This window comes from Haemaphysalis longicornis, unplaced genomic scaffold (assembly GCF_048455015.1).
Source record: "Haemaphysalis longicornis isolate Haplotype H1 unplaced genomic scaffold, Haemaphysalis longicornis Haplotype H1 scaffold_8, whole genome shotgun sequence".
NCBI lineage: Eukaryota > Metazoa > Arthropoda > Arachnida > Ixodida > Ixodidae > Haemaphysalis > Haemaphysalis longicornis.
In genome coordinates, this window is record NW_027526445.1 from 128326607 (window position 1) to 128348346 (window position 21740).

The 21740-nt window shown below is 53.3% G+C and overlaps 1 protein-coding gene across 4 annotated transcripts in view; it reads right to left on the reverse strand.

The window, feature by feature from the left end:
• Positions 1-21740, reverse strand: part of LOC144150106 (uncharacterized) — a 210695-nt gene that overhangs the window by 33439 nt on the left and 155516 nt on the right. The window contains exon 3 of one of the 4 annotated variants that reach the window (XR_013318432.1): positions 5050-5179. The exons of 2 other annotated variants lie outside the window; for them this stretch is intronic. The gene's annotated coding sequence lies outside the window, so the exon portion shown is untranslated. Of the gene's footprint in view, positions 1-5049; positions 5180-20650; positions 20818-21740 lie in introns of those variants that run through there. One more of the 4 variants, XR_013318431.1, reaches the window with a different exon arrangement.

A 21740-nucleotide genomic window follows, 5' to 3' on the forward strand; every position in this document is an offset into this window, starting at 1 on the left:
GCTGGAGAAGGGCCCGGAAGACTCTCCAAGCTTTGGCCGGATCTCTACGTGAGTCCATGGAGGAGCAGAGCGACTCCCAGCTCTGCCTCCGCCGCTGCTTGGCTCTCCTCCTGCACTGTGCATCCACCCGTCGGTACGCCGTCCAGTCTTCCGGACGCCTGCTCCGGATGGCCCGCCGTTGCAGCTGGTTGCGCCTGGCCCGGAGTCTCAGGAGCTCCAGGTCCGGTAGTGCCGTGTAGAGGGGCACCTCCCCCCGCAATGTCGCCTTGTTGGCGCTCTGCACGACAGCTGCCAGGAAATCGGGCTCTGGGTCCTCCAGACGCTCTGCCATCTCCTTGCGGTAGGCGGTCCAGTTGGTAACGGCGTAGACCCTGGTGTCTGCCCGCCTGCGATCGCCCCTGGGGGTGACCAGGATGGGGTAGTGGTCAGATCCCCAGGTGCTGGTGGCGGTTTCCCAGGTGTAGGCACACCGCTGGGACACCAGTGTGACGTCAATGTGAGACAGCTGGACCGTGCCCAAGGGACCAGGGCGGGTGAAGGTGGGGCTGCCTGTGTTGGCCACGAGCAGTCCGCAGGCTGTGGTAGCATCGAGTAACTCTCGTCCCCTGCGGGTGGTGCGGGGGCTGCCCCAGGCTGAGTTGTGCGCGTTAAAATCTCCGCACACGACAACGTCCGGGCCCAGGTGGGCCCGCAGCCGTCCCACTGCTGTGGCATCCCAGGGCCGCGTTGGACGGACGTAGACGCTGGCCACAGTGGTGTCCGTGGACCCCATGCGCACTGTGACAGCGGCACATTCCATGGGGCCATCCACGATCGAGTCCAGGTTCACTGGAGCACTGTTGAGCACAGCCCTAACGTAGACAGCTGCCTGGGACTTGCCTGGTGGGTGGCTGGCGTCTTGGCACGGATGGCTGGTGCAAGAGCGCAGGCTGCAGCTGGTTGCGCTGGCGTGGCACACGTACCCCGGAAGCCGCAGGGAGCTGCCACAGACGTTGGTCTCCTGCAGCGCCAGTACATCGAAGTGCTCCCGCAGCAGCTGCTCAGCCAATTCCGCGTGGCGAGGCCCCAAGTGGTTGCAGTTCCACTGCAAGATGCGTGGCCGCTGGCCGGTCCTACAGGGTCTGTTAGCCATGATAGGGGGCGGGGGGGCGCAGGTGTGCCAGGGCAGCAGTGGCCGCCAGGCGTGCGGGGTCCTCAGTAGGCAGGTGACCCACCAGGCTGTGCACCAGGGCAAGAAGGATGGGCACCAACTGGTCCTGACCGGTTGCGGTTGAAGCTGCAGGCAGCTGCTCCACCCCTATTTGTGCGGACGGCTGGGCAAGTGGGCGCCCGGCTGGCTTGCGTGGCTGCTGTTGGCGTCCCTGGGTAGCTGGAGGATGCTGCTGCGGCTGGCGTCCCTGGGTGGCAGGACGCTGCTGCAGCTGACGGCTGGCCTGCTGCTGGCTAGAACGTCGCCTGGCCATCTCCGCGTAGCTTGGTGGCTGTTCAGTGCGGACTGACGCTGCGGCCTCCGCTCGGGGTACTGGCTGTGGTGCGCGTGCCATGGCTGTGACAACCTTGCGTTCGTGCTGCCAGCGGGGGCAGCGGGGGTCGGTGACGGGGTGCGGGCCACTGCAATTGGTGCAGCGTGGGGTAGAGGCAGGACACTGCTGCGCGGTGTGGCCCCCACCGCAGCGAGCACACCTCTGTTTGTCCTTGCAGCAGGCTGTCACATGGTCCAGTCGACCACAGCGCGCACATTGCGTGGGCCGCGGCCGACAACCACGCACAGGCAGCAGCAGCTTGTACACAGCCACAAACGGGGGAGGGCAAGGGGCCGCAAACGTGATCAGTACAGCCCCATCAGCCTTCCGTGCCACACCCCTCACCGCCACCTCACAGTCGATGTTGGCCTGGATCTCCTCGACGGTGAGTTGACGGTCGACACCAAAAACGAGACCGCGGCTCGTGCCTCGGCTGGCGGGGCGGCCGGCTCGGACAGCAATCCCAGCCACACTCTGAGTGGCCAGGAGGGCAGCCAAACACTCGTCCGTCTCAGCGTCAACCGCGACCACGTTCAGCCGGGTGTTCACTCTAACCTGGGACACCCCGGGGGTGGCGGCGAGCTCACGGGCGATGACCTCCCTCGATGCCGTGAGGAAGGAGGCGGCTCGGTCTGTGGGACGGAACAGGCAGGTGCCGGCGGCCGGCTGCGCAATCGGGCGCCGAGCGGCCAATTTCCTGGCCTTCCGTCGTACTGCCTTGCTCTGCTGGATGGTCCACTGGCCTTCACGATGTCCGGGGTAAAGTTCCGATGCCGAGGATTCGCCTGAAGAGCCGCCGCAGGTCGCGGTCTCCATGGGGAAGGGCCCACTCGGCTGTTTGTTATCCTGGGTGCCGCCATCTTGCGCGTCAGCCGGATCAGCAGGGAAGGCAGCGGCGGTGGTGCTTGAGGCGAACGCCGATGCACGGTGGCTCGTGGCGCCACTGGGAGGGGGGGCGGAAGCCGGTGGAAGCTCATCCGGACAATCCATGTCATCTGACGGGAGAGGGGCAAGGATGGCCGCGGTGGTCACATGGGCTCGTGACGCATCGACGGCTTCCCCGAGCCGGCCCCGGCGCTTGTAGGAACGAGCAATGGCCGCCACTCGGCCATTCTCCTTCGGCATGGCGTCGTTGGCCCCGCGCTCATCATCCGAGCCATCCGAGACGTCCCGCGGGCGCTTGAGGAGCGCCGTCTCATCCATTGGCTCCTCCATGGTTGCGGCGGGGTTTTCTTGCGAATAGTTCACAGCACCGACACACATGGGGGGTGGTGTGGCAGCGCAAACATCGGCCGTAACCTGGGTCGGCTCGGCGTGGTGCGCGACGAGCACAGATGCAGGCTTGCCTTGAAGCATCCCCACTAGCTGCTGGGCACGCTGCTGCTGCTGAAGAATGTCCTTGTAGGAGGCCATGAGCCTCGCGAGGCTGCGGGAGCACCCGAAACTGTTCGAGCGACGACGTAACATGTGCTCCCGCGCGGTCGATGCGCTGGTCGAAGGCGGGGGCAGGCTGCCGCCCGTAGACATCTTCGCGCAGTCTATCTGGGCTAGTTCCTAAAGGAACTGCCGCATAGTGGCGCGAAACACTAGACACGGGTACGAAAACCGTAGTTCGAGTCGCCGAAATCACGGAGCGAAGAAGAACACGTCCTCACTGCTCGGCGGCACGGGCACCGGGAGCGCGAGCATGTCTGTCCCCCCCCCTGCCTCCCCCCCCCCCTGAGCACTGGGAGAGGGCACTGTCCAGCTCGGACCCTGACGACCAGCTTTGGTGGTACAGCGAGCCCAAGTAGCCGAACGGACTCAAGGGGTCCTGGAATGAGGACTCTTCCCCCGGGCTGACAACTTCAGATCACGACCAACTATGCTTCAGATACACGTTTATTCCTCCTCCTCCCTGCAAGTTCTGTTCCTTGATTACATCCCTAAATCAGACATTGTTGTGCACGTTGATGCAGTGTATTTCAGACTCACCAGGAGGCCTTAAGCGCTGGACACATGCACGATTTGTACACGCGATTCGCATGCGACGGATCGTTACGACTGTTGCCACGACTTGTCGTACACGTGAATTTGAGACACATGACCCGATGCGCGTGTACGATGCGTCGTCGGCGTCGCTCCGCCCACTGTTTTTGCTCTATGGTCAACTACGACGATCGCTAAGCTGAATTTGTAGATTCCCCTTATTTATTCACAAGAAATGGATGAAGAAGGCAATCGTGAAGCGTTTTCTGCCTTCGCAAACAGTCCGCGCACACGCCGGCCGCGCCTGCCAGCTCGGCTCACTCAGCGGCTCGAACCGGCGCAGACCACGGTAGCAACCGCTTGACGCTGCTCTTCTGAATCAATCTGATTGTTAAAAAGAAGTTCCACATGCGAGAAAGTAGGTGTTAGTGTGGTGAAAAATTGTGCTTGGGATTGTTATCAGGGCTTATTTTAAAAGCGTCGATCAGATATCTGCCGCGATGCAAGCGTATACGCTGACCGACCCCCGCGGCGCGCGGCGGGCGGTGCGCCGACCGGTCGAGAGATGGCAATACCTGCGCGGAAGCATCGAAACAGGCTACGCAGATGTTCAACTACGACGATCGCTGAGCTGAATTTGTAGATTCCGCGCGTTTGTTCGCAAGAAATTGATAAAGCAGGCAATCGCGAAGTGTTTTCTGCCTTCGGAAACAGTCCGCGCACACGCCGGTCGCGCCTGCCAGCTCGGCACACTCAGCGGCTCGAACCGGCGCAGACCACGGTAGCAACCGCGCTTGTCGCTGCTCTTCTGAATCAATCTGATCGCTAAAAAGTTCCACATGCGAGAAAGTAGGTGTTAGTGTGGTGAAAAATTGTGCTTGGGATTGTTATCAGGGCTTATTTTAAAAGCGGCGATCAGATCGCGCGGCAGACGGTGCGCCGACCGGTCGCGGAAACATCGAAACAGGCTACGCAGATGTTCAACTACGACGATCGCTGAGCTGAATTTGGAGATTCCGCGCGTTTGTTCGCAAGAAATTGATAAAACAGGCAATCGCGAAGTGTTTTCTGCCTTCGGAAACAGTCCGCGCACACGCCGGTCGCGCCTGCCAGCTCGGCACACTCAGCGGCTCGAACCGGCGCAGACCACGGTAGCAACCGCGCTTGTCGCTGCTCTTCTGAATCAATCTGATCGCTAAAAAGAAGTAGCTTATGCGAGAAAAGGGATGATAGTGTGGTGAAAAGTTGTGTTACGGATTGTCATTCGCAGTTACACAGATAGCGGCAATCAAATATCCGCCAGGATGCTAAGCCTAAACTTTCCAACACCCGAGCCGACCAGAGCAACGCACGCCGGTTGCGGGGGGTTGGGGCTCAGCGGGCTCTCATTGGCTGTGGCCTCACGACGATTGCAACGATGGCACGACTGCATCTGGCTTGCCAGACGCACGTCGTGAGCCTCCTCCGACCAGCGATCGACGCCAAAACGGGTCCTAACGATCAATCGTAACGATCAGTCGCATGCGAATCGCGTGTACCAGTCGTACATGTGTCCAGCGCTTTAATGTTGGTTGCTTCAGTATCATCGGCTCAGTCCGCAACTTGATTCTTTTTTATTATTATTATTTTACTTTCTCCAGGAATTCTTGGTCAATCGGCCCCGAGCAGCAGCGGCAGCCCGCGGCTTTCTGGAATGAGAAGATGCCACGAAGCTTTTGATGTTGTTTCTTTTTTATCGGCTCAAATAAGTTTTTTGTCTTCCTCCTCTTCTCCTCTTCCGACAACAAAAGTGCTGCGCTGCGTTCTTTTATTTTTTTTTTCTTTAGGAAAGTAAAAGAAAAGCTGTCGTGCTAAGCTACAAAGTACAAAACAGCCAACGTTATTCCATCAACATGCACAACAATTTCTGATTTAGAGATAGAATCAAGTAACACAGCGTGCAATGAGAAGCACTATGGGGCCGCGCAGGAACTCTGCCGCCGCACGCCTCGTAGCTGTTCTATTTTCTTTTCTATAGAATTTTTTTGTTCTTGTTTTTTGCTCCGAATGTTCGTACTGCCGAATAAGCGCGAATAAAATAGAACACAACCGCGTGAAGCTCGTGAAGGTATATTCCATCCTCACTCGTGTGGGCCGTCGCGTTCGTTCGAACGCCCATGGATCCTTCCGAAGCAACTGAACTGTTCTCTTCGCGCAAATTTCAACATTGGAGGTTCCCCAAGAAGCTCTGGAAAATCGTCAACGAATGTAAGTCCGGCGCCATAACCTGGTCTAAGGACGGCACGGCAGTGGTCATAAACTACTCCAAATTCCAGTCGGACTACCTTGACGAGAAGCGTGGCGTCTTCAAGACGAACTGCCTCGCCAGTTTCGCAAGGCAGCTTAATCTGTACGGGTTCCGCATGGTTGCTTCCCGGTTCAGGCGGACTGCGGACTTTGTGGGAAACGACGATTTGCACGTATTTCGACACGAATTCTTCCTCAGAGACAGGCCCGACATGTTGTCAAAGGTGGTCCGCAAGCCAGGCCGTTGGTACAAGAACCGAGATGGCGGCGAGCCCAGCTCCTCGTCGGGAGGATCGCGCCGATGCCAAGGCCTCGTAGACAATGCCCGCGCGGGGCACAGCCGAGGCCACGGAACCTCACGACGACAGCGGAAGATTCCGGTGAGGCGAGCCCAGGACCAAGAGCTACGCGACGGCCAGCCTGCCCGCCTTGGAAGACCGCCCTCGCTTACCATGGGCACCACCGTCAACGCAGTCGGGACGCCGGCGGAAATGACGGGCAGCGCCAACAACGGAGCCCACAGTGGTAGCATGACGACGATATGCCAACAAGACTCTAGCGACGACACCGAGACTAGCGACACCGAGCCCAGTGACACCGATGCCAGCGACGACGAGTATGACTACAGCCTGTACGTCGACGCCAGGAGGGAGCTCCGCGATGCGATGGCTCAGTCGTCGGCGGACGGCGAAGGAGGAATCGTCGACGACGCCGCTTCGGACGTCTACGTCGACGGATGGATCCTGCCAGCAACGGCGAGTTCCGAGAGCCCGGCGGAGATCCACGGAGGGAACTCGGTCGCCCTGCAGCTGTACCCGAGTCAGCTGCCGACCGTCGGGCTTATGCTCCATGGGCACGGCCACGAACCCCCCCTTGTGCCGCCGATAGAAGACGTCCGCATGCTGGATACCGAGGTCCGTACCACCGGCGAATGATCTCTTTGAAACTCCGTTGTAAAAGTGGATGGCTGAAGTCGCAGCATGCGCGCACCAGGAGTCAGCGCTCGAGATGACTGGTCGTTTGCTAGAACGCGCTGGCTGACTAGCTGCCGCTTTCGAGATTCAGTACCGGCAGACTGGATCCAACATCACTGCTGTGCACGGGGCACTCTTCTTTTTTGGTTCTGCGCCATAAGCTTGCCACTGATACACCGAAAATTTATTTATAGAGTTCTAACTCACATTGTTTCTTGTTCGTTCTTTCAATTTATTGTTGGTATATTTAGTTCGTTCATATCACAATGTTTAATCGTGTTAATTGTCTAGAAACTGTAATGGCTTTTGACAGCAATTTCACTTGATCGAGTAGTCGTTTTTAGTGGTCAGATGATGCTAGTAGCAAATGTGCTCCTCGCTTTAGTTATACATAGCCACAATAGAATGATTACATCGTTTTACTTCCTCGTAGCAGTGACAAAAGTATTCGCGTACATTTTCAGTATTGCAATAAAGGCTTTCAACTACTCCACGTAAGTTAATGGAGCGAAGACGGGGAACATAAACGTGATGCAACAAGATGCCGTTTCGACGTGTCGACGAGGGGCTACAAGTGACCCCTGAGCGGCTCCCGGTTTCGTGGTGCGAATTAAACGTTTAGACTTCAATGCCTGCTACTGACAGCAGGGCCTTTGCTTTCGCCTTAGTCAACAAAATCACTAGTTCACAGGCCCTCCTCCCTGTATGGACACTTGGCCCACCGCTATGGATGATGCGCATGAGTTGAGTGAGTGTGCGCTGTTGTAAGTTGGGTGAATGTGTGCTGAGAGAGCGTGTATGCCGGGTCCATCTTTGGCTATTATGAAGCCCGATGTTTGGAAGTGGGGTGCATTTCGGACGGCGTGATTCTTGATGTAAAGCTCTACATTAAATACGTAGCCGTGCGGATAGTTATTTTGCTGAGTGTAAGTAAGAACTCCAGTCTCTTGGATGGGAAATATCGTTTATTCGGCGGCGCAGAAGGCCATTTCCGGTTCCGCTCCTGTTCGCTCCCGATTTAGCCAATTGGCGTCCATAGCATATAAGGTCGTCCGGTTGTTGCGTGTGATGGCTGTTGAACATCACCCCGTGTTCCTTCGTCGATGAATCGAGCTGGGGTGAGACAGCTTAATCAGATTTGGGAGCAGCGAAATCGTGATTTTGGAGCAGAAGAACATTTACTGTCACCTTAAGAGCCCAAAAATCAAATTTTTGGCAACTCTGATTGGACAAGTGCACTTTTTAATCCGTTTCGAACGTATATAACACTGAAACAGCCATTCAATAAAGTTTTTTTCTACCAGAGCATCATAAGTTACGAACTGCACTACCTTTTTACGAACCATTTTTAAATTCTTTGGCTCAATGCATAGAGAGCTGGAGTTCCGTTGAAAATATCGCAAAACAATGAAAAAAAAAGCAAAACTCAGCAATCTTAAGGCATTTTAATTATCATGTGAATGCGGAAATTATTTTTGTAATCCCAGACTCGGCTTTACGCACAAGTGTAGAATCATGTCAAAAGGTGCGCAAAGCGAGGTGACAGTCGTCGCACCCCACCAGCCCTCCCATTTCCATTCCCAAGGTGCACGTTCACTACGTTCATACTTTGAGTAAGGTTGGTATGTTTAGCCACCTCCCTTTTAGATGCGACTGCATCTCATCCGGCGTCGTCGGCGTCCGCCCCTCCCCCATTCTCCTCGCCGCGCGAGCTGCGCTCTCCGCCGCTCACCCCCTCCCCTCTCCGATAGCGAACACTCTCTCGCGAGGGGCATTGGATTGGATTCCATTGGATTGGCTTGGCCTGGATTTGGATTGGATTAAAGTGGATTGTGTTGCGTCATAGTCGCGGCAGACGCACTGGCGCCGGCGCGTCCCCTCACCGTTATGCGCGCTATAAAACGCGGTGCCTGCGCCGCTCCGCTCCATCGTTCCAGCGCCGTTCCTCCGCTGTCCAACGCTGCAACGTGACCCCCTATGCGTCGCATCTACACAGGGATACCCGCGAGGGGAGGTGGGAGTTTTCTTTTGGCATTAAATTTCGCTTCAGACAGATGAACCATTATTACTAGCGTGCAATAATGGCCCGTACCGCTATCGGACACTGCTTGAACATTTTCCGGCGGTGTAGCCTCCGCCGCCACTTCTGCAGTGTCGCTCATTCCATTCCCGCCGCTCGCGAGCTCGCTGTCAAAGGCAGGAATAACTCAGCGTTTTATAACACCGCAATGAGTCTGAAATTTCACTTCAAGCACGCACTGCGCCTCAGATTCAAGGCCGAAACGCGGCGAATTCACAGGCGCCATGTTTCGGATGAACTCCCATCTTTCGAGTCGCGCAACTTCCCGCAACATATCAAACGACTAAGTGTAAACCAAGTAACCCTTATAACCAAAACCACAGCAAAAATCGGCGAAGAGCACTCTGCCTGAACCACGAGCAACTGCTTCGCCCGGCGGCCATGTTTACCACCCCAAGACGGCGGCGCCCAGTCGCTCCGGAGATACGGCGCTCCGAAAACTGCCGTTTTTTTCAACTTGAACAGGTAGTTTGTCGCCTCAGTACACGTAAGTATTTTTTCTACAGGACTTTGGAATGGCTTTCGATGGTGTAATTTTAAAACCTCACAGAACAAACATGTGCAACCCCCCACATTGTAACTTTCGAAAAAACAATATCTCAAGGACAATTGATCAATCAATTGAACTTTTTTTAAACACCATCACTTTCAGGGAGCTGGAAAATTATACCGTCAGTAAGCATTTTCCCCCACTGAAACTGACGTGAGCGTTAAAAGAGCCCTCCTCAGACTGTTTTGGAGCAGTTTGGCGCACTTTTTGAAATTTTCAAGCTTTTGGAGCAGCCTGGCGCAGGAAAACAAATTTGTATCAAAACTGCGCAATATGCGCAGCTGTCTCACCCCCGCTTGGGTCCATTGGAAAGGAAGGCGATGGATACGAAACGGCATGTACGGGTTGACACTGTTGACACGTCTATCAGTCGCCTTGAGTGGTCTTGACGGCACCGCTAGATGTCCCAGCGTCGGGGTGAATGGCTTCTATTAATCTTGTCAAATTTTACAGCGACGTAAATTTTTTTAGCTCAATACGAGCTGACAAGGTCAATGAGTGCCATAGAAGTGACACGTGCCAAAAAAGTACGCGACAGAGCTCAGGACTGGCGAGGTGGGACAAGACAGCTGGAAACGCGCGAGTGGACGTAAATATAATCCGAAATTGTATATAGGCTTCGGTGTAACACGGCTCGGCAGCGCCGTATTGGTAAAGTATTTTTGAAATCGTAAGTTACATTCCTTTGAGTCTCGCGTTATATCTTCTTCCGATACTTCGTGTCCGCTTTTTAACATCAGAGCTGTTTTGGCTTGAGCTTGGTCCGTTGGCGTTAGCCAAAGAATACCCCCCCCCCCCCCCAAAAAAAAAAAATAATAAAAATAAAATAAAAACACCCTTCCCCGGAGCGAGGTACCCGGCCCGAACTTCACGCAGTGGTTTTAGAAAAAAATACTGAGCGCACGTGCTCCAGCTCCCGCCTCCATCGTCGTCGTCTTCGGCGCAACGGACCCGTGGCGCGCCCGTCGCTGCAAGGCTCCCACCCGTAGAGCCGGAGGCCGTTGTGTTGCCCACGTGAAGTTTTTGGTCGGTTGAGCTTGGGAACTCCGTAGCGGGGTCGTCGTCGAGACGGGGATGGGTCGGAGGGAGGCGACGTAATCGGGCTGGAAGTAAGTTTTCGCAAAGCGGCTAGCGTGCTCTAACGCTACGGCGGGGGGTGCCGGGACCCGACTGAGCAGGTGCGCATTCGTTCTGCGGGGACGGGCGCCCATGCCTCGCCGAGCCCGCGCATTCGTTCGGATGAGGGGCGACCTCCTCGCCGTCCCCGCGCGCGCGTGCGCAGTCGGGGCCCGGGAACCCCCCGCCGTAGCGCCGCTTTGCTAAAACTTTCTATTCGAGGGTGACAGTCTTCGGTTCCTCCTCGCCGTACGAGGAGCGCGCGTAGACTTGCGCTCTACAAATAGCTTGCAAATAATTGGAATGCTTCTCGCGGTCTAAAATGGCGACCACCGGGTTAAAGTTAGCAAGAGAGCGGATTTGAAGAAGCATGAGCATCCGCCCGACTCGTCTCATGCGTTTCGGAGCTATTGCAGAGGCGGGCACGAATCTGTCAAGCCACCCTTCACAATCCACACGTGGAGACGCCCACCGGAGAAGCTGACGAAGAAATAAAGGTCATGGAGGCTAGGACGCCCTACAAGAGGATTGACCCTAGGCGGCTGTGCCGTCGAACGACGAAGACGATAGGGATGACGAGTGCTACTGAATCTCGTACAATGAAGTGGCTGATCAATTAGCCAGTATGTCTCTTGGTATCCCTGTGGTCGTGCAGTGTCCAAATGATAGCTTTCTATTGGGGGCGAGATTTAGACGTTCGCAACTACTCCAGACTTATCGGCAAGACGCCCTTCTCTCTTCTAGAGTTTATAGCCCCCTTCGTCATGCATGGAAGCCGATGTTTTGTGAATCAAGGCTATGCGGGGTAGCAATCACTAAACTTCGGTGCAAAATTCCCCCATTAAATTTTTATCTTTATAAATCTGGTCTGGCCCCATCCCCGCATTGCCCTTTCTGTGACGAGCTGGAAAATGTAGAACATTTCCCCTTTAATTCCCGCAGCTTCTCCCCAATGCGACGCACGCATCTGGAGTCAACCTTTAGGCGCCTCCACCTTCCGCTAAATACTTCCGAAGTTTTGTCACTAGGCGCTTCCGCCCTTGGAGTCTGCCACAGGGATGTTGTGTCCGCCCTACACTCTTATGTTGCGGCGACAGGCCGGTTTTCCTGCTAGCCAGCTAAGCGTTCACATTTATTTAATTTTTCTTCCTGACTCTACTTTCATATTATACATATTAAAAATTTCTGTTCTGTATTTCCTTTTCTAAATTTTTAGATCTAAAATAATAGAGGTCACATCCTGATTAGGTACAAAGCTTCTTGGCCAATCCCCCGCGTGGGTATGTGCCATAATCTGAGACAACCAACCAACCAACAAACATACTTTAATGGTATTTGCTTTACAGCGCCGTCCAAAACGGCCTTGCACTTCTGGGGTCCGGCTGCCCCCTCTCTCCTGGGATCCGCTGTCAGATTGGGGAGAAGCTAGGTCGCGCAGCTCGGCTGTTTCTCCAGCGTTGCACCACTAGTAAAAGCTCTTCCATTTTTTTTTCTTCATCGTCATTGTTTACCGACCATTCTAAACTCCTGACAAGCTACGAATCTGTTACATCAGACCACGCAAAATGACTTCACTTCAACAGGCAGACTGCAACCATCGCTTATAGCCTGATGCATCGCAGCATGTGTCCCGGCGTAACACCGCGGCCTCGTGTTGTGAACTACCCACAGAAACATTATGAAGACACTCAAGGTCTCTTCTCTCACCTCTGCTGTTAGCCCTGCCCAAACTGGCTACAGGCGCTTTCAGACACCACGGGTTCCGCCAGGACATATACTGCGACACATCAGGCTGAGAGCGATGGTGGTACCCTTAGTACAAGACGGTGTTCCGCCGGGACATATGCCAAATAGAATTACAGTGTAATCTCGTTAAACTGTACCCGCATAAGCCGTAGTTCCTTTTTATAGGTAGTGAAGTGGAATCCCCGACTCGGTTTCCCTTTAACCTAATGCATTCGGACAGACTGTAGTGCCGGTTAGTACGTACTTTCTTCACCTCCCGTCAGGTACGGTTTAACGAGGTTTCACTGTATAATTAAATGTTTTCCAATTCAGAAAGAGCGTTCACCGTGGCTAGATGATACCAATGTGTGAGAGGAGACACAGCGCAAATAATTTTGACACTCCACACCCCGACTACCCCAGAATCAGCATTCTCCGTGGATGGACTGAGCCAGTTCTCCTCACGTGTCGCGCTCCGCGAGAGAGAGAGAATAAACTTTCTTTATTGAGAAAAAAAATTAAAATGGAGTCTTCGGGGTGGCTTCCCTAGTCCAGGACGCCTTGAGCTCGGGCCGCGTCCACAGCCCTCTCGACCAGCTGACGCTGATCCTCGAGGGTGGAGCTGGCCAAGGCTCTCTCCCAAAGCTCATGGGTGGGATAGGGATTGGGGCGGGGAAGCGGAGCTTGGTCGCAGCCTCCTACAATATGATAGAGTGTCCCGGGGGCCTCGCAGAAGCGGCACTGCGGGGGGAAACAGGTAGGGGCCAAAATGTGACTTCTGGTGGGGTGGGGGAAAGTATTCGTTTGAAGGGCACGTAGGAGTCGCTCCAGATCTCTGGGGAGTTGTTTGTGCGCTGGGGGGTAATGCTGTCGCTCTAGTCGGTAGTGTAGCGTGATTTCTCGGTACGTGACCATCGGGTGCATGCGCTCAGGCTCACTTCCGGCAACAGCGGCTCGGCGGGATAGCTCTCGAGCCAGGAGATGGGCGGTCTCGTTGCCAGGAACGTCGAGATGAGCGGGGGCCCAGATGATCTTGATGGAACGGTTTGGGGGGCGTTGTGCAAGAATCTTGAGGGTTGTGCGGTGGATTCTTCCGTTAGCGAAATTTCGGCACGCCTGCTGCGAGTCCGTGATGATGACAGTAGCTGTGGTTTGACTCACGGCGAGGGCGACTGCCGCTTCCTCCGCTTGCAATGGGTTGTGGTGTGGTATAGTGAGACTGGTGTGGTGGTGCTTCTTCATGACTACAACAGCGGTCGTGGCCTGAATCCCGGGGTATGTGGCAGCATCCGTGTAGGCAGTGTCGGATTCGTTTCCGTATCGCCTCGAAATGGCTCTCGCTCTGGCCTCTCGTCTCGCCGCGTGGTGCACGGGGTTCATGTTGCGCGGTAGAGGGGGAACAATGAGGCATTGACGGATTGTGTGTGGTATGCTTCTTAGGTCAGGAGGTGAGTGTTGAAGTGGGACTGAAAGTCCCAGGCGGGAGAGAATGGCTCTGCCCGCTTCTGTGGCTCCCAGTCGCACTCTTTGGCTTGAGAGGTGGGCCTCGATTAATTCTTCTGCGGTGTTATGAATTCCAAGCTGGAGAAGTCGGTCTGTGGAGGTGCTTGCTGGGAGTCCGATGGCTTGCTTGTAGGCTTTCCGGATTATCGTATCTACTTTCTTGAGTTCTCCCGCGGACAGAAGAGCATACGGTATAGCGTAGGTGATCCGGGATATTATGAACGCTTGGACTAGTCGAAGCGTGTCTGCCTCCCCCATACCTCGCGTTTTGGAGGCAATGCGTCTGATCATGTGGGTTACTTGTTCTGTGGTGTGTTTTAACTTGTTGATTAGAATGGAGGATGTGCGGTCTGCTTGAAATGTCATGCCAAGGATCTTGATGTGTTGAGAGGGGCTGATGGTATGGCCGTCCATGCGGATTTTGATCGTCGGAGATCCAGGTGGTTGGTTTTTTTGGCGGGAGACCAGTAGCAGTTCAGACTTCTGGGGGGCACAACTAAGACCGCACGATTGGGCGTAGTGGTTCACTACGTCCGCCGCCATTTGCAAACGGTTCTCAATCTCCCCTATCGATCCAGTGGACGACCAGATGGTAATGTCGTCCGCATATAGGCCGTGCCGGATACCCGGTATGTCGTTTAGGAGAGAAGGAAGGCCGAGCAGGGCGATGTTAAACAGCAGGGGGGATAGGACTGCCCCCTGAGGTGTACCGCGCCCACCCACAGAGAAAAGATCAGTGGCGTGGTTCCCGACCTTGAGGATGGCTTGCCTGGTGGTGAGGAAGTCTCGGACGTACTGGTATGTTCTTGCGCCACAGCCAAGGAAGTTGAGTCGAAGCAAGATGGCGGTGTGCTTCACATGGTCAAATGCGCCTTTTAAGTCTAGTGCCAAAATGGCAGTAGGAGAATTTCGCGTGGCAGGTGCCATTACCTCCTCTTTAATTTGAAGTAGGATATCTTGCGTGGAAAGATTACGGCGGAAGCCTACCATAGTCCCGGGAAGCTTTCCTGTGTCTTCTAGATACGTTTGAAGCCGGTTGAGGACAATATGTTCCAGGAGCTTCCCCACGCAGGACGTGAGGGAAATGGGGCGTAAATTTTCTATGCTAGGTGGTTTTCCCGGCTTCGGTATTAGGCGGACCTCTGCCGTTTTCCATTCAGCTGGGAGAACACCAGCCCGCCATATCTGGTTGAGGTAGGAGGTGAGATCTAATAGAGATTGATCATCCAAGTTGACCAGAACTTTGTTCGAAATTTGATCCATGCCCGGTGCCGTGTGCCTTCGAAGACCGCCAACGGCTGCCGCAACCTCGTGTAAATGGATGTCCTCGTCGAGTAGGGGGTTAGGGCTACCGGTGTATGGCGGGAGCGGTTCTGACGGGTGAGTGGGGAGGTAGCGATCCCGGAGGCTAGCGAGGAGATCTGCCATAGTCCCGGGGTGTTGTTGAATGATTCGGGTCATGTGGTTTTGTGATTCCGCCTTGCTGTTGGCCGGATTGATGAGGAAGCGAAGCAGTTTCCAGGTTTTGCGGGTGCTCAATGTACCCCTTAGCCCGTCGCAGAGCGTGAGCCAATTCTCTCGGCAGAGCATAGCTGCGTATTGCGCTGCGTCGGCCGTGAGCTGTGCGATCCGCTTCTTAAGCTTGCGGTTATGCTTTTGTTTCTTCCACCGTTTTAAGAGGCTGCGGCGGGCCTCCCACATGTGGAGAAGCCGAGCGTCGATGCACGGGGTGGTAGTTGTGGTTTGTAGTTGTTTGGTGTGTTCCTGCACGTCTTGGCGGAGTTGTGCGATCCAGTCTTGTATGGACAGTGGGGTGCGGTAAACTCCGGGTTGGTTTCGTTGTCCTCGGACCTCTCTCAGCTTGGCCCAATCCGTGAGGCGGGCGGTTCCTATTGTGGCCTGATAGTCTTCTCCGTATATGGTGGTGGCCAGGATGGCGTGATCACTGCCCAGGTACTCACCTAAGTGGGACCAGCGGGCACGGGGGACAAATTTGGTCAAGGTGAGGTCAGGGGTAGTGTCCCTGGTGACGCTGTTGCCTATTCTTGTGCTTTGCTGGGGGTCAGTTAGCAGGGTGACATCTTGATCAATAATAAATGCGTGCAGCGCTCTGCCCCTTGGGTTGGTGTAAGTATATCCCCAGACGGGGTGGGCTGCGTTGAAGTCGCCCACTACTAGCAGCGGATGGTTGGCCGCCATGTGGGCAGCTTGCTCTATTACTTGCTTCAGGGCGTGGGGAGAGCTCTTCGGTCTGCAGTAGATGTTGAGCAGAAAAAGGTGCTTTCGGAATTAGCTCGAGCAGTATTCCTAAGGGCTCTGACTGTTGAAGGGGGTGTTGAATAGCGACAAGTCGCTTGCTGATAAGGGTGTGAAGACTATTGCCTTTTTCTGTGCTGTATGTGATGAAGCCGGGAAGGTGGACCTGGGTGTTAGTCTCTTGAAGCGCGATAATTTCGGGTGGGGTAGATGATGCCGAAAGGTACTGGGTGAGTGAACCGTGCTTATTCTTGAATCCTCTACAGTTCCACTGCCAGACAGTGAGTTTCTGTTGGGTGTTCGGTTGCCTACTGCATCGTTGTGCTGCCATCCTGGGGGAAAAGAGGGGTGACTTGGAGAGGGTCAGCCATTTGGGAGGTTTGGTTGCTGTGCCACTGCTGAGGAGCCACGAGCGGAAGCATATGTTCCTCTAGCTTGACTATGCGTGCCGTCACTCTTGCATCGAATTGCAACATGCGGTCGGTCAAGTACTTTTCTAGAGTAGCCTGAATAGATTCGGTAGATCGTGTTATTAATTCTTCTATCTGCTGGAGGGTCGGTATGGAAGGTGTGGGTTGCGCGTTCTGGGGATGGTTGGGATGCTGCTCTTTCGGCGGGATTGGGGGTTTTTCAGCCCGTTTGCGTTTTTCGGGTGGGGAAGACTGGGTGCTGGCTTTTGCAATGCTGCGTGTGCTAAGGAACTCCTCCCGCATCGCAGATAATTCTGCTCTGAGAGATGCAAGTTCAGCTTTAAGAATAGCATTTTCCTCTAGTAGGCGGGCATTCTGCGCCTGCACCTGTGTTATTTCAGGGTGGTGAAGGGGGGGCTGAGCTTTGGGAGAGGCGACCTTTGCCCAGCTCACCTGAGATGGTGACGTAGTCGTCTGCGATGCTCCGATTCCCCTCGTGGTGCTTCGTGGCCTTGTTTTGGAGGCATGCTTGGATCGGGATCGGGAGCGACGTCCTGATTCCTTTCCGCTTTTGGTCGGTGCCTGGGAACTGTCTCGCCTGTTCCGGGATTGGGACCGGGAGTTTGGAGTCCTTTTGCGAGCATCCACGGACAGTGAGCGGGAACTCCTGGCGTTCGTGGGTGGGCCTCCTCCCTTTCTGCGGTTGATCGGTGGTAGGAACCTCTTGGGACATGGCTTACTTGCCGTTGTATGGGCGCCTCCGCAGAGAGTACACTGAGGGCGGCACTCGTGCTGGTCCGAAGTCAGTTGAACGCCGCAATTCTTGCATTTGGGCGTTGATGGGGGGTGCGGGCACACGTCTGCTCTGTGGCCGGTCTTGTGGCACACGTGACAGTGGCTTTGGAAGATCCAGAAGCTTTGGAAGATCGTCAACGAATGTGAGTCCGGCGCAATTGCTTGGTCCACGGATGGCACCGCTGTAGTTGTCGACTATTACAAATTCCTGTCGGACTATCTTGAAAACCGCGTGGACATCTTCAAGACGAACAACTTCACCAGTTTCATCAGGCAGTTAAACCTGTACGGGTTCCGAAAGGTTCGTTCCAGACAGAGGGCGACCGCGGCAAATCCGGGACCACGCGATTTTCACGTGTTTCAAAACGACTTCTTCATTAGAGGCCGCCCCGACATGCTACCGGCAGTGACCCGTAAGAAGGGTGTCTCTCAAGACAAAACGAACCAAAAGGAAGATGGCGGCGGCCCCGGGCCCTCATCGGGAAGACCGCACCAGGGCCATAGGACTGTGCATGGTGGCCGCGTGGTGAACAGCAGAGGAAACGGCACGCCATCGCGTAGGAGACAGACAGCGGTCAGGCGTGCCCTAGATAGACAGCGACGCGCTGCACAGCTTGTTCGCCTTGAGAAGCCATCTTCGCGTCCGTCCAGCGTGCCGACAAGGGCTGCCGGAACGTCATCGGACGTGGCGGCCCACGAATACAACCGCGCCTACTGGGACAGCCTCTGGAGCTCGGAAGAATCCACCAGCGACGCTGAGACCGGTGACGAGGAGGAAGGATCCAGCAGGCCTTCTGCCGTCCATAAGGCTGCGTCGGTGGCCGGCAGAGTGAGAGTCGACTACGCGGCTTCAGACAAGATCGTCGATGACTTGATCGAGCGGACGATGGCGGGATCCTACAGCCCATCGGATAGCTACGTCGACGAGATGGCGGCCCTACTGGACCCGAACCAACCTCCCAGCGTCGTGCTGATGATGTTCAAAGAGTGCGCCGACGAACTAAACCTCATGCCGTCGATAGAAGACTACCTGAGAGTGGACCCCACTATACGCCCCATTGACAATTCAATAGATGATGGGCTCCCTGATGGTCCACCGTAGCATGATCTACTATCGGGCGAGTTGCGCCCCGCCGAATTTTTTGCTGTTCGTGCCCTCCTCCTCCCACACAGAATGTGCAGCGACTCGGCGTTGCCATGCTGCTTGATGGCTGATTTGTTTTTTCTTGTTTAAAGTGCATTAATTGATCCCTGTGTAGACTTCGGGGAGGGTTTTGGAATTAGAACTTCTGAGTTTATTGCATTGGGTAATCTGGTAGCTGGTTCTGTCTTGCTTTCCATGCCCAAGAATATACCTTTCCCCTTTTTGAATGTTCAATTACACAGATAATTTTTGCAATGCCCTGCCTGCAGGGAGTATTTCCGGGTAATTCAATAAAAATTTTGCAAGTAGATCTAAGTGAATATGACTGTCTACATTCTATTTTACAGCAGTTGCTCGATAGCGGTCACATGTTGGCGGCCAGGAAAATGGGTAGCGTGCATGGTAGGCTCCAGACCAGAAGGTGTGAATTAACAGGGGAGGTGTTAGACTACAATCATATTCAGAGTACTATTAAAAATGGAGCGAACTCCACGGTTGGCTGCGGACACCTCTTTGAAAGGCGAGATTCCGTTTCCCTGTGGCTACAAGCCATGCACTTCCTGTGTGCACCCAGTGACATCTACTGGTTCAGTTAAAATCCTCCTCATTATTCTTTCGACTGGCTGCTAAAAGAACTCTGCTGTTTCACTTCAGTAGTCTAGGTGTAGAATCGTGGTTTTTGGAGTGAACGTGCTGGGTTCAAGCCCTCGAAAAGACAAATTTTTCTTGCGAAACTACTCATTTTTTAAAGCGCAAAATGATCTTAGCTTAATTTTTCGCATTCTTTTCATACGGGTAGTTTGGTATATTGTAGGTCAGTTTAGAGGTGTGATATGGCATATGAACATGTTTAACGTTCTGCATCGCACCGAAAGTGCTGGGCTTGTACCAATTTTGAAACGGAACATCTCCTTGAGCGGTGTGACTGACCCGATTTCTTACCGCATTTTCTTCGATGTCGCGTCGAACTATACCACATCACACTGGAGACTTGCCGCACGTCTTGCATGCTCCCCACCTACATTTTCATCTTGTTGTTCACTTACCACGTTCACTACGTCTCCTTTGAGGTACAGGCAATGCTAGAAAATATCCTGGGCAAAACCCTCAGCCGTACTCACCACAGAGCTAGCACTCTACTTTAAATGAGCTGTCCTGACCACGTCGTGTACTGCATTGCATGCTCAAGTCAGCAAAATGATGCGCTTCACCACACTACTCGTAACATTGCAGTGGATAATATGGGAGCCTGTAAGGCAATGTAAACCGCAAGTTCCCCCTCTGAAACGTCTATACCCTTGTTGCTAGACGCATGCAATATCGAGAGACAGGTCTCGAAGGGGAAGGCCAATGACTTGATAGAAGGATAAAATAGGGAATTTCGGAGACAAATGGACTCGAACAACACCAGACAGGAGCGGTTGGAGGTCGATGGTGGGAGAGGCCTTTGTCCTGCAATAGACCCAGCGGGCTGTTCATGATGATGATGATGATGCGTCAAGGTGTGCTGAAGACTGTGGTTGCTGCTTCAGGTAATATTCAATCAGTACTTTGTCTAGCATTCCCACCCCATTATATGTTGAAACACAGAAAGGGCCATTCAAAATCTAAAAACTGTTCACAGAGGCTTATTCAAGCTTCTTGAAGATGTCTAAGCCGAAAAGTTATTCGTGCAAGCCATCTTGGAGAAGTTGTGTCGCCTGGATAACACGAAATTGCAAGCCAGCTAAACTTCTTGCTGGACAAGTCCTTTTCAAGATGTTTCAATAAGTTTCCAAGAGCTTTCAAGCCCTTATTAGAACAAAACCACTTGCAAACATCTTGTGACAACTTTTTTAGTGGCTTGCTCTCACTGTTCATGCATGCCGGCCTCCAATATTGCTACCAGCCGTCCTCACAGTTAACATGCCCTGCGGCTGCTTCTGGAACCCTCATTTCTCCTGGTCACTGCTCTCCGAATAAATATCCTTGCTTTTGCTGCCACACAGCTTAGATGTTTTTATTTGGCAAGCAGTCTGGAGAAAACCACTCTGTGTGAACAGCAAAGGTAGACAGCGGTAGCACAAGTAGCCACAGGTTGTAGATTAAGAAAGCTGGAAGGTTGGGGATTTCTGCACAGATAAAGGGATTTTGCATAAACTTGCGAGAAATGTGGCACTCAATGCTAGCCTTACGTTAACCTCAATAACTACCCATCTTGCGTTCTGTGTAGATGCAAAATGATTGCACTTGCAACAAGCAAATCTGTAATTTTTGAGAACCGAGCTTTATTTTTAGTATTAAATTACCTACTAAATGTTAAAGCAGTAAGAAATATAAGAGGAAGCTCTTACGAATTAAGATTTGTCCTTCAGCAATCCATTCTTTCCCAACCAGTGATATTAACGTCATGTCGTGGGCATCACATCAGAAGTATGGTTTGCTCCCGTGAATCCCAGCGTCCTTGTTTCATGCTTCCAGCAATGTTTCACCAACCCCGTGCGATGCCTGGGTAGAACATAATAGAACATGTCTCTTCATACGAGGATATATTTATATGAGGATATAGTAACTCAGCTAGATAAGGCCATGTATTAATTTCGCATTTAAATAGGCATCATAGATTCAAAGATTTAAATGCCACAATGCAAGTAAAAGAATGCAGTAATCTTCACCAATTCTGACAAGCAACTTCATTCGGTTTAAAATTTGTTATCGTTAAAAACAAGGATTGATTAGTCTCATGCATGTCTGCTGCCGATTAACCCCATGTAAGAGACAACGATACAGGAGTACCATTATTGCACGATTGTAACGCGCCCCCATTTGTAACGCACAGGTAAGTTTGCGCAGGAAACTTCGAATAAAAAATTGCTTTACGCTGATTCTACCATGCAGATTTAGGATTTGATTTTGGGAGGATTTAGTGTCCATGTCAACGCTGCTGGCCTCCTTGAAGCCGATTTCAGCTTCGAGCCTGAACGTAACGCGCACACAAATTTGAAGGCTGATTTTAACAAAAATGGGTGCGCATTAGAATCGTGCAAATACGGTATGTAATAACACTATAGACTGTCACAACTGATCACGGAATCTTGCTCCTTGCTAGACGCCATAATTGAGGACATCACCACACACACTGGACTGCAAGATCGCCTCTTGGCCAACGACGACAAGCTCTCAAAAACCAACGAGGACATCGAAGACTATCTTACGGCAGATGAAGCACCAGTCATAAACCAAGTCGTCTTGGTCAAACGGGAAGGTGCGTTAACTGCCCCAGACAAGCATTCCACAAGTAAGTAAGCGCGAAATGAACAAGGACGAACGAAGTGAACGGGACACAGCGCCATGTCCCATTCACTTCATTCGTCTTTGTTCATTTCACGCTTACTTATACAATGAATGACCAACTTGCCCAAGAAACCACT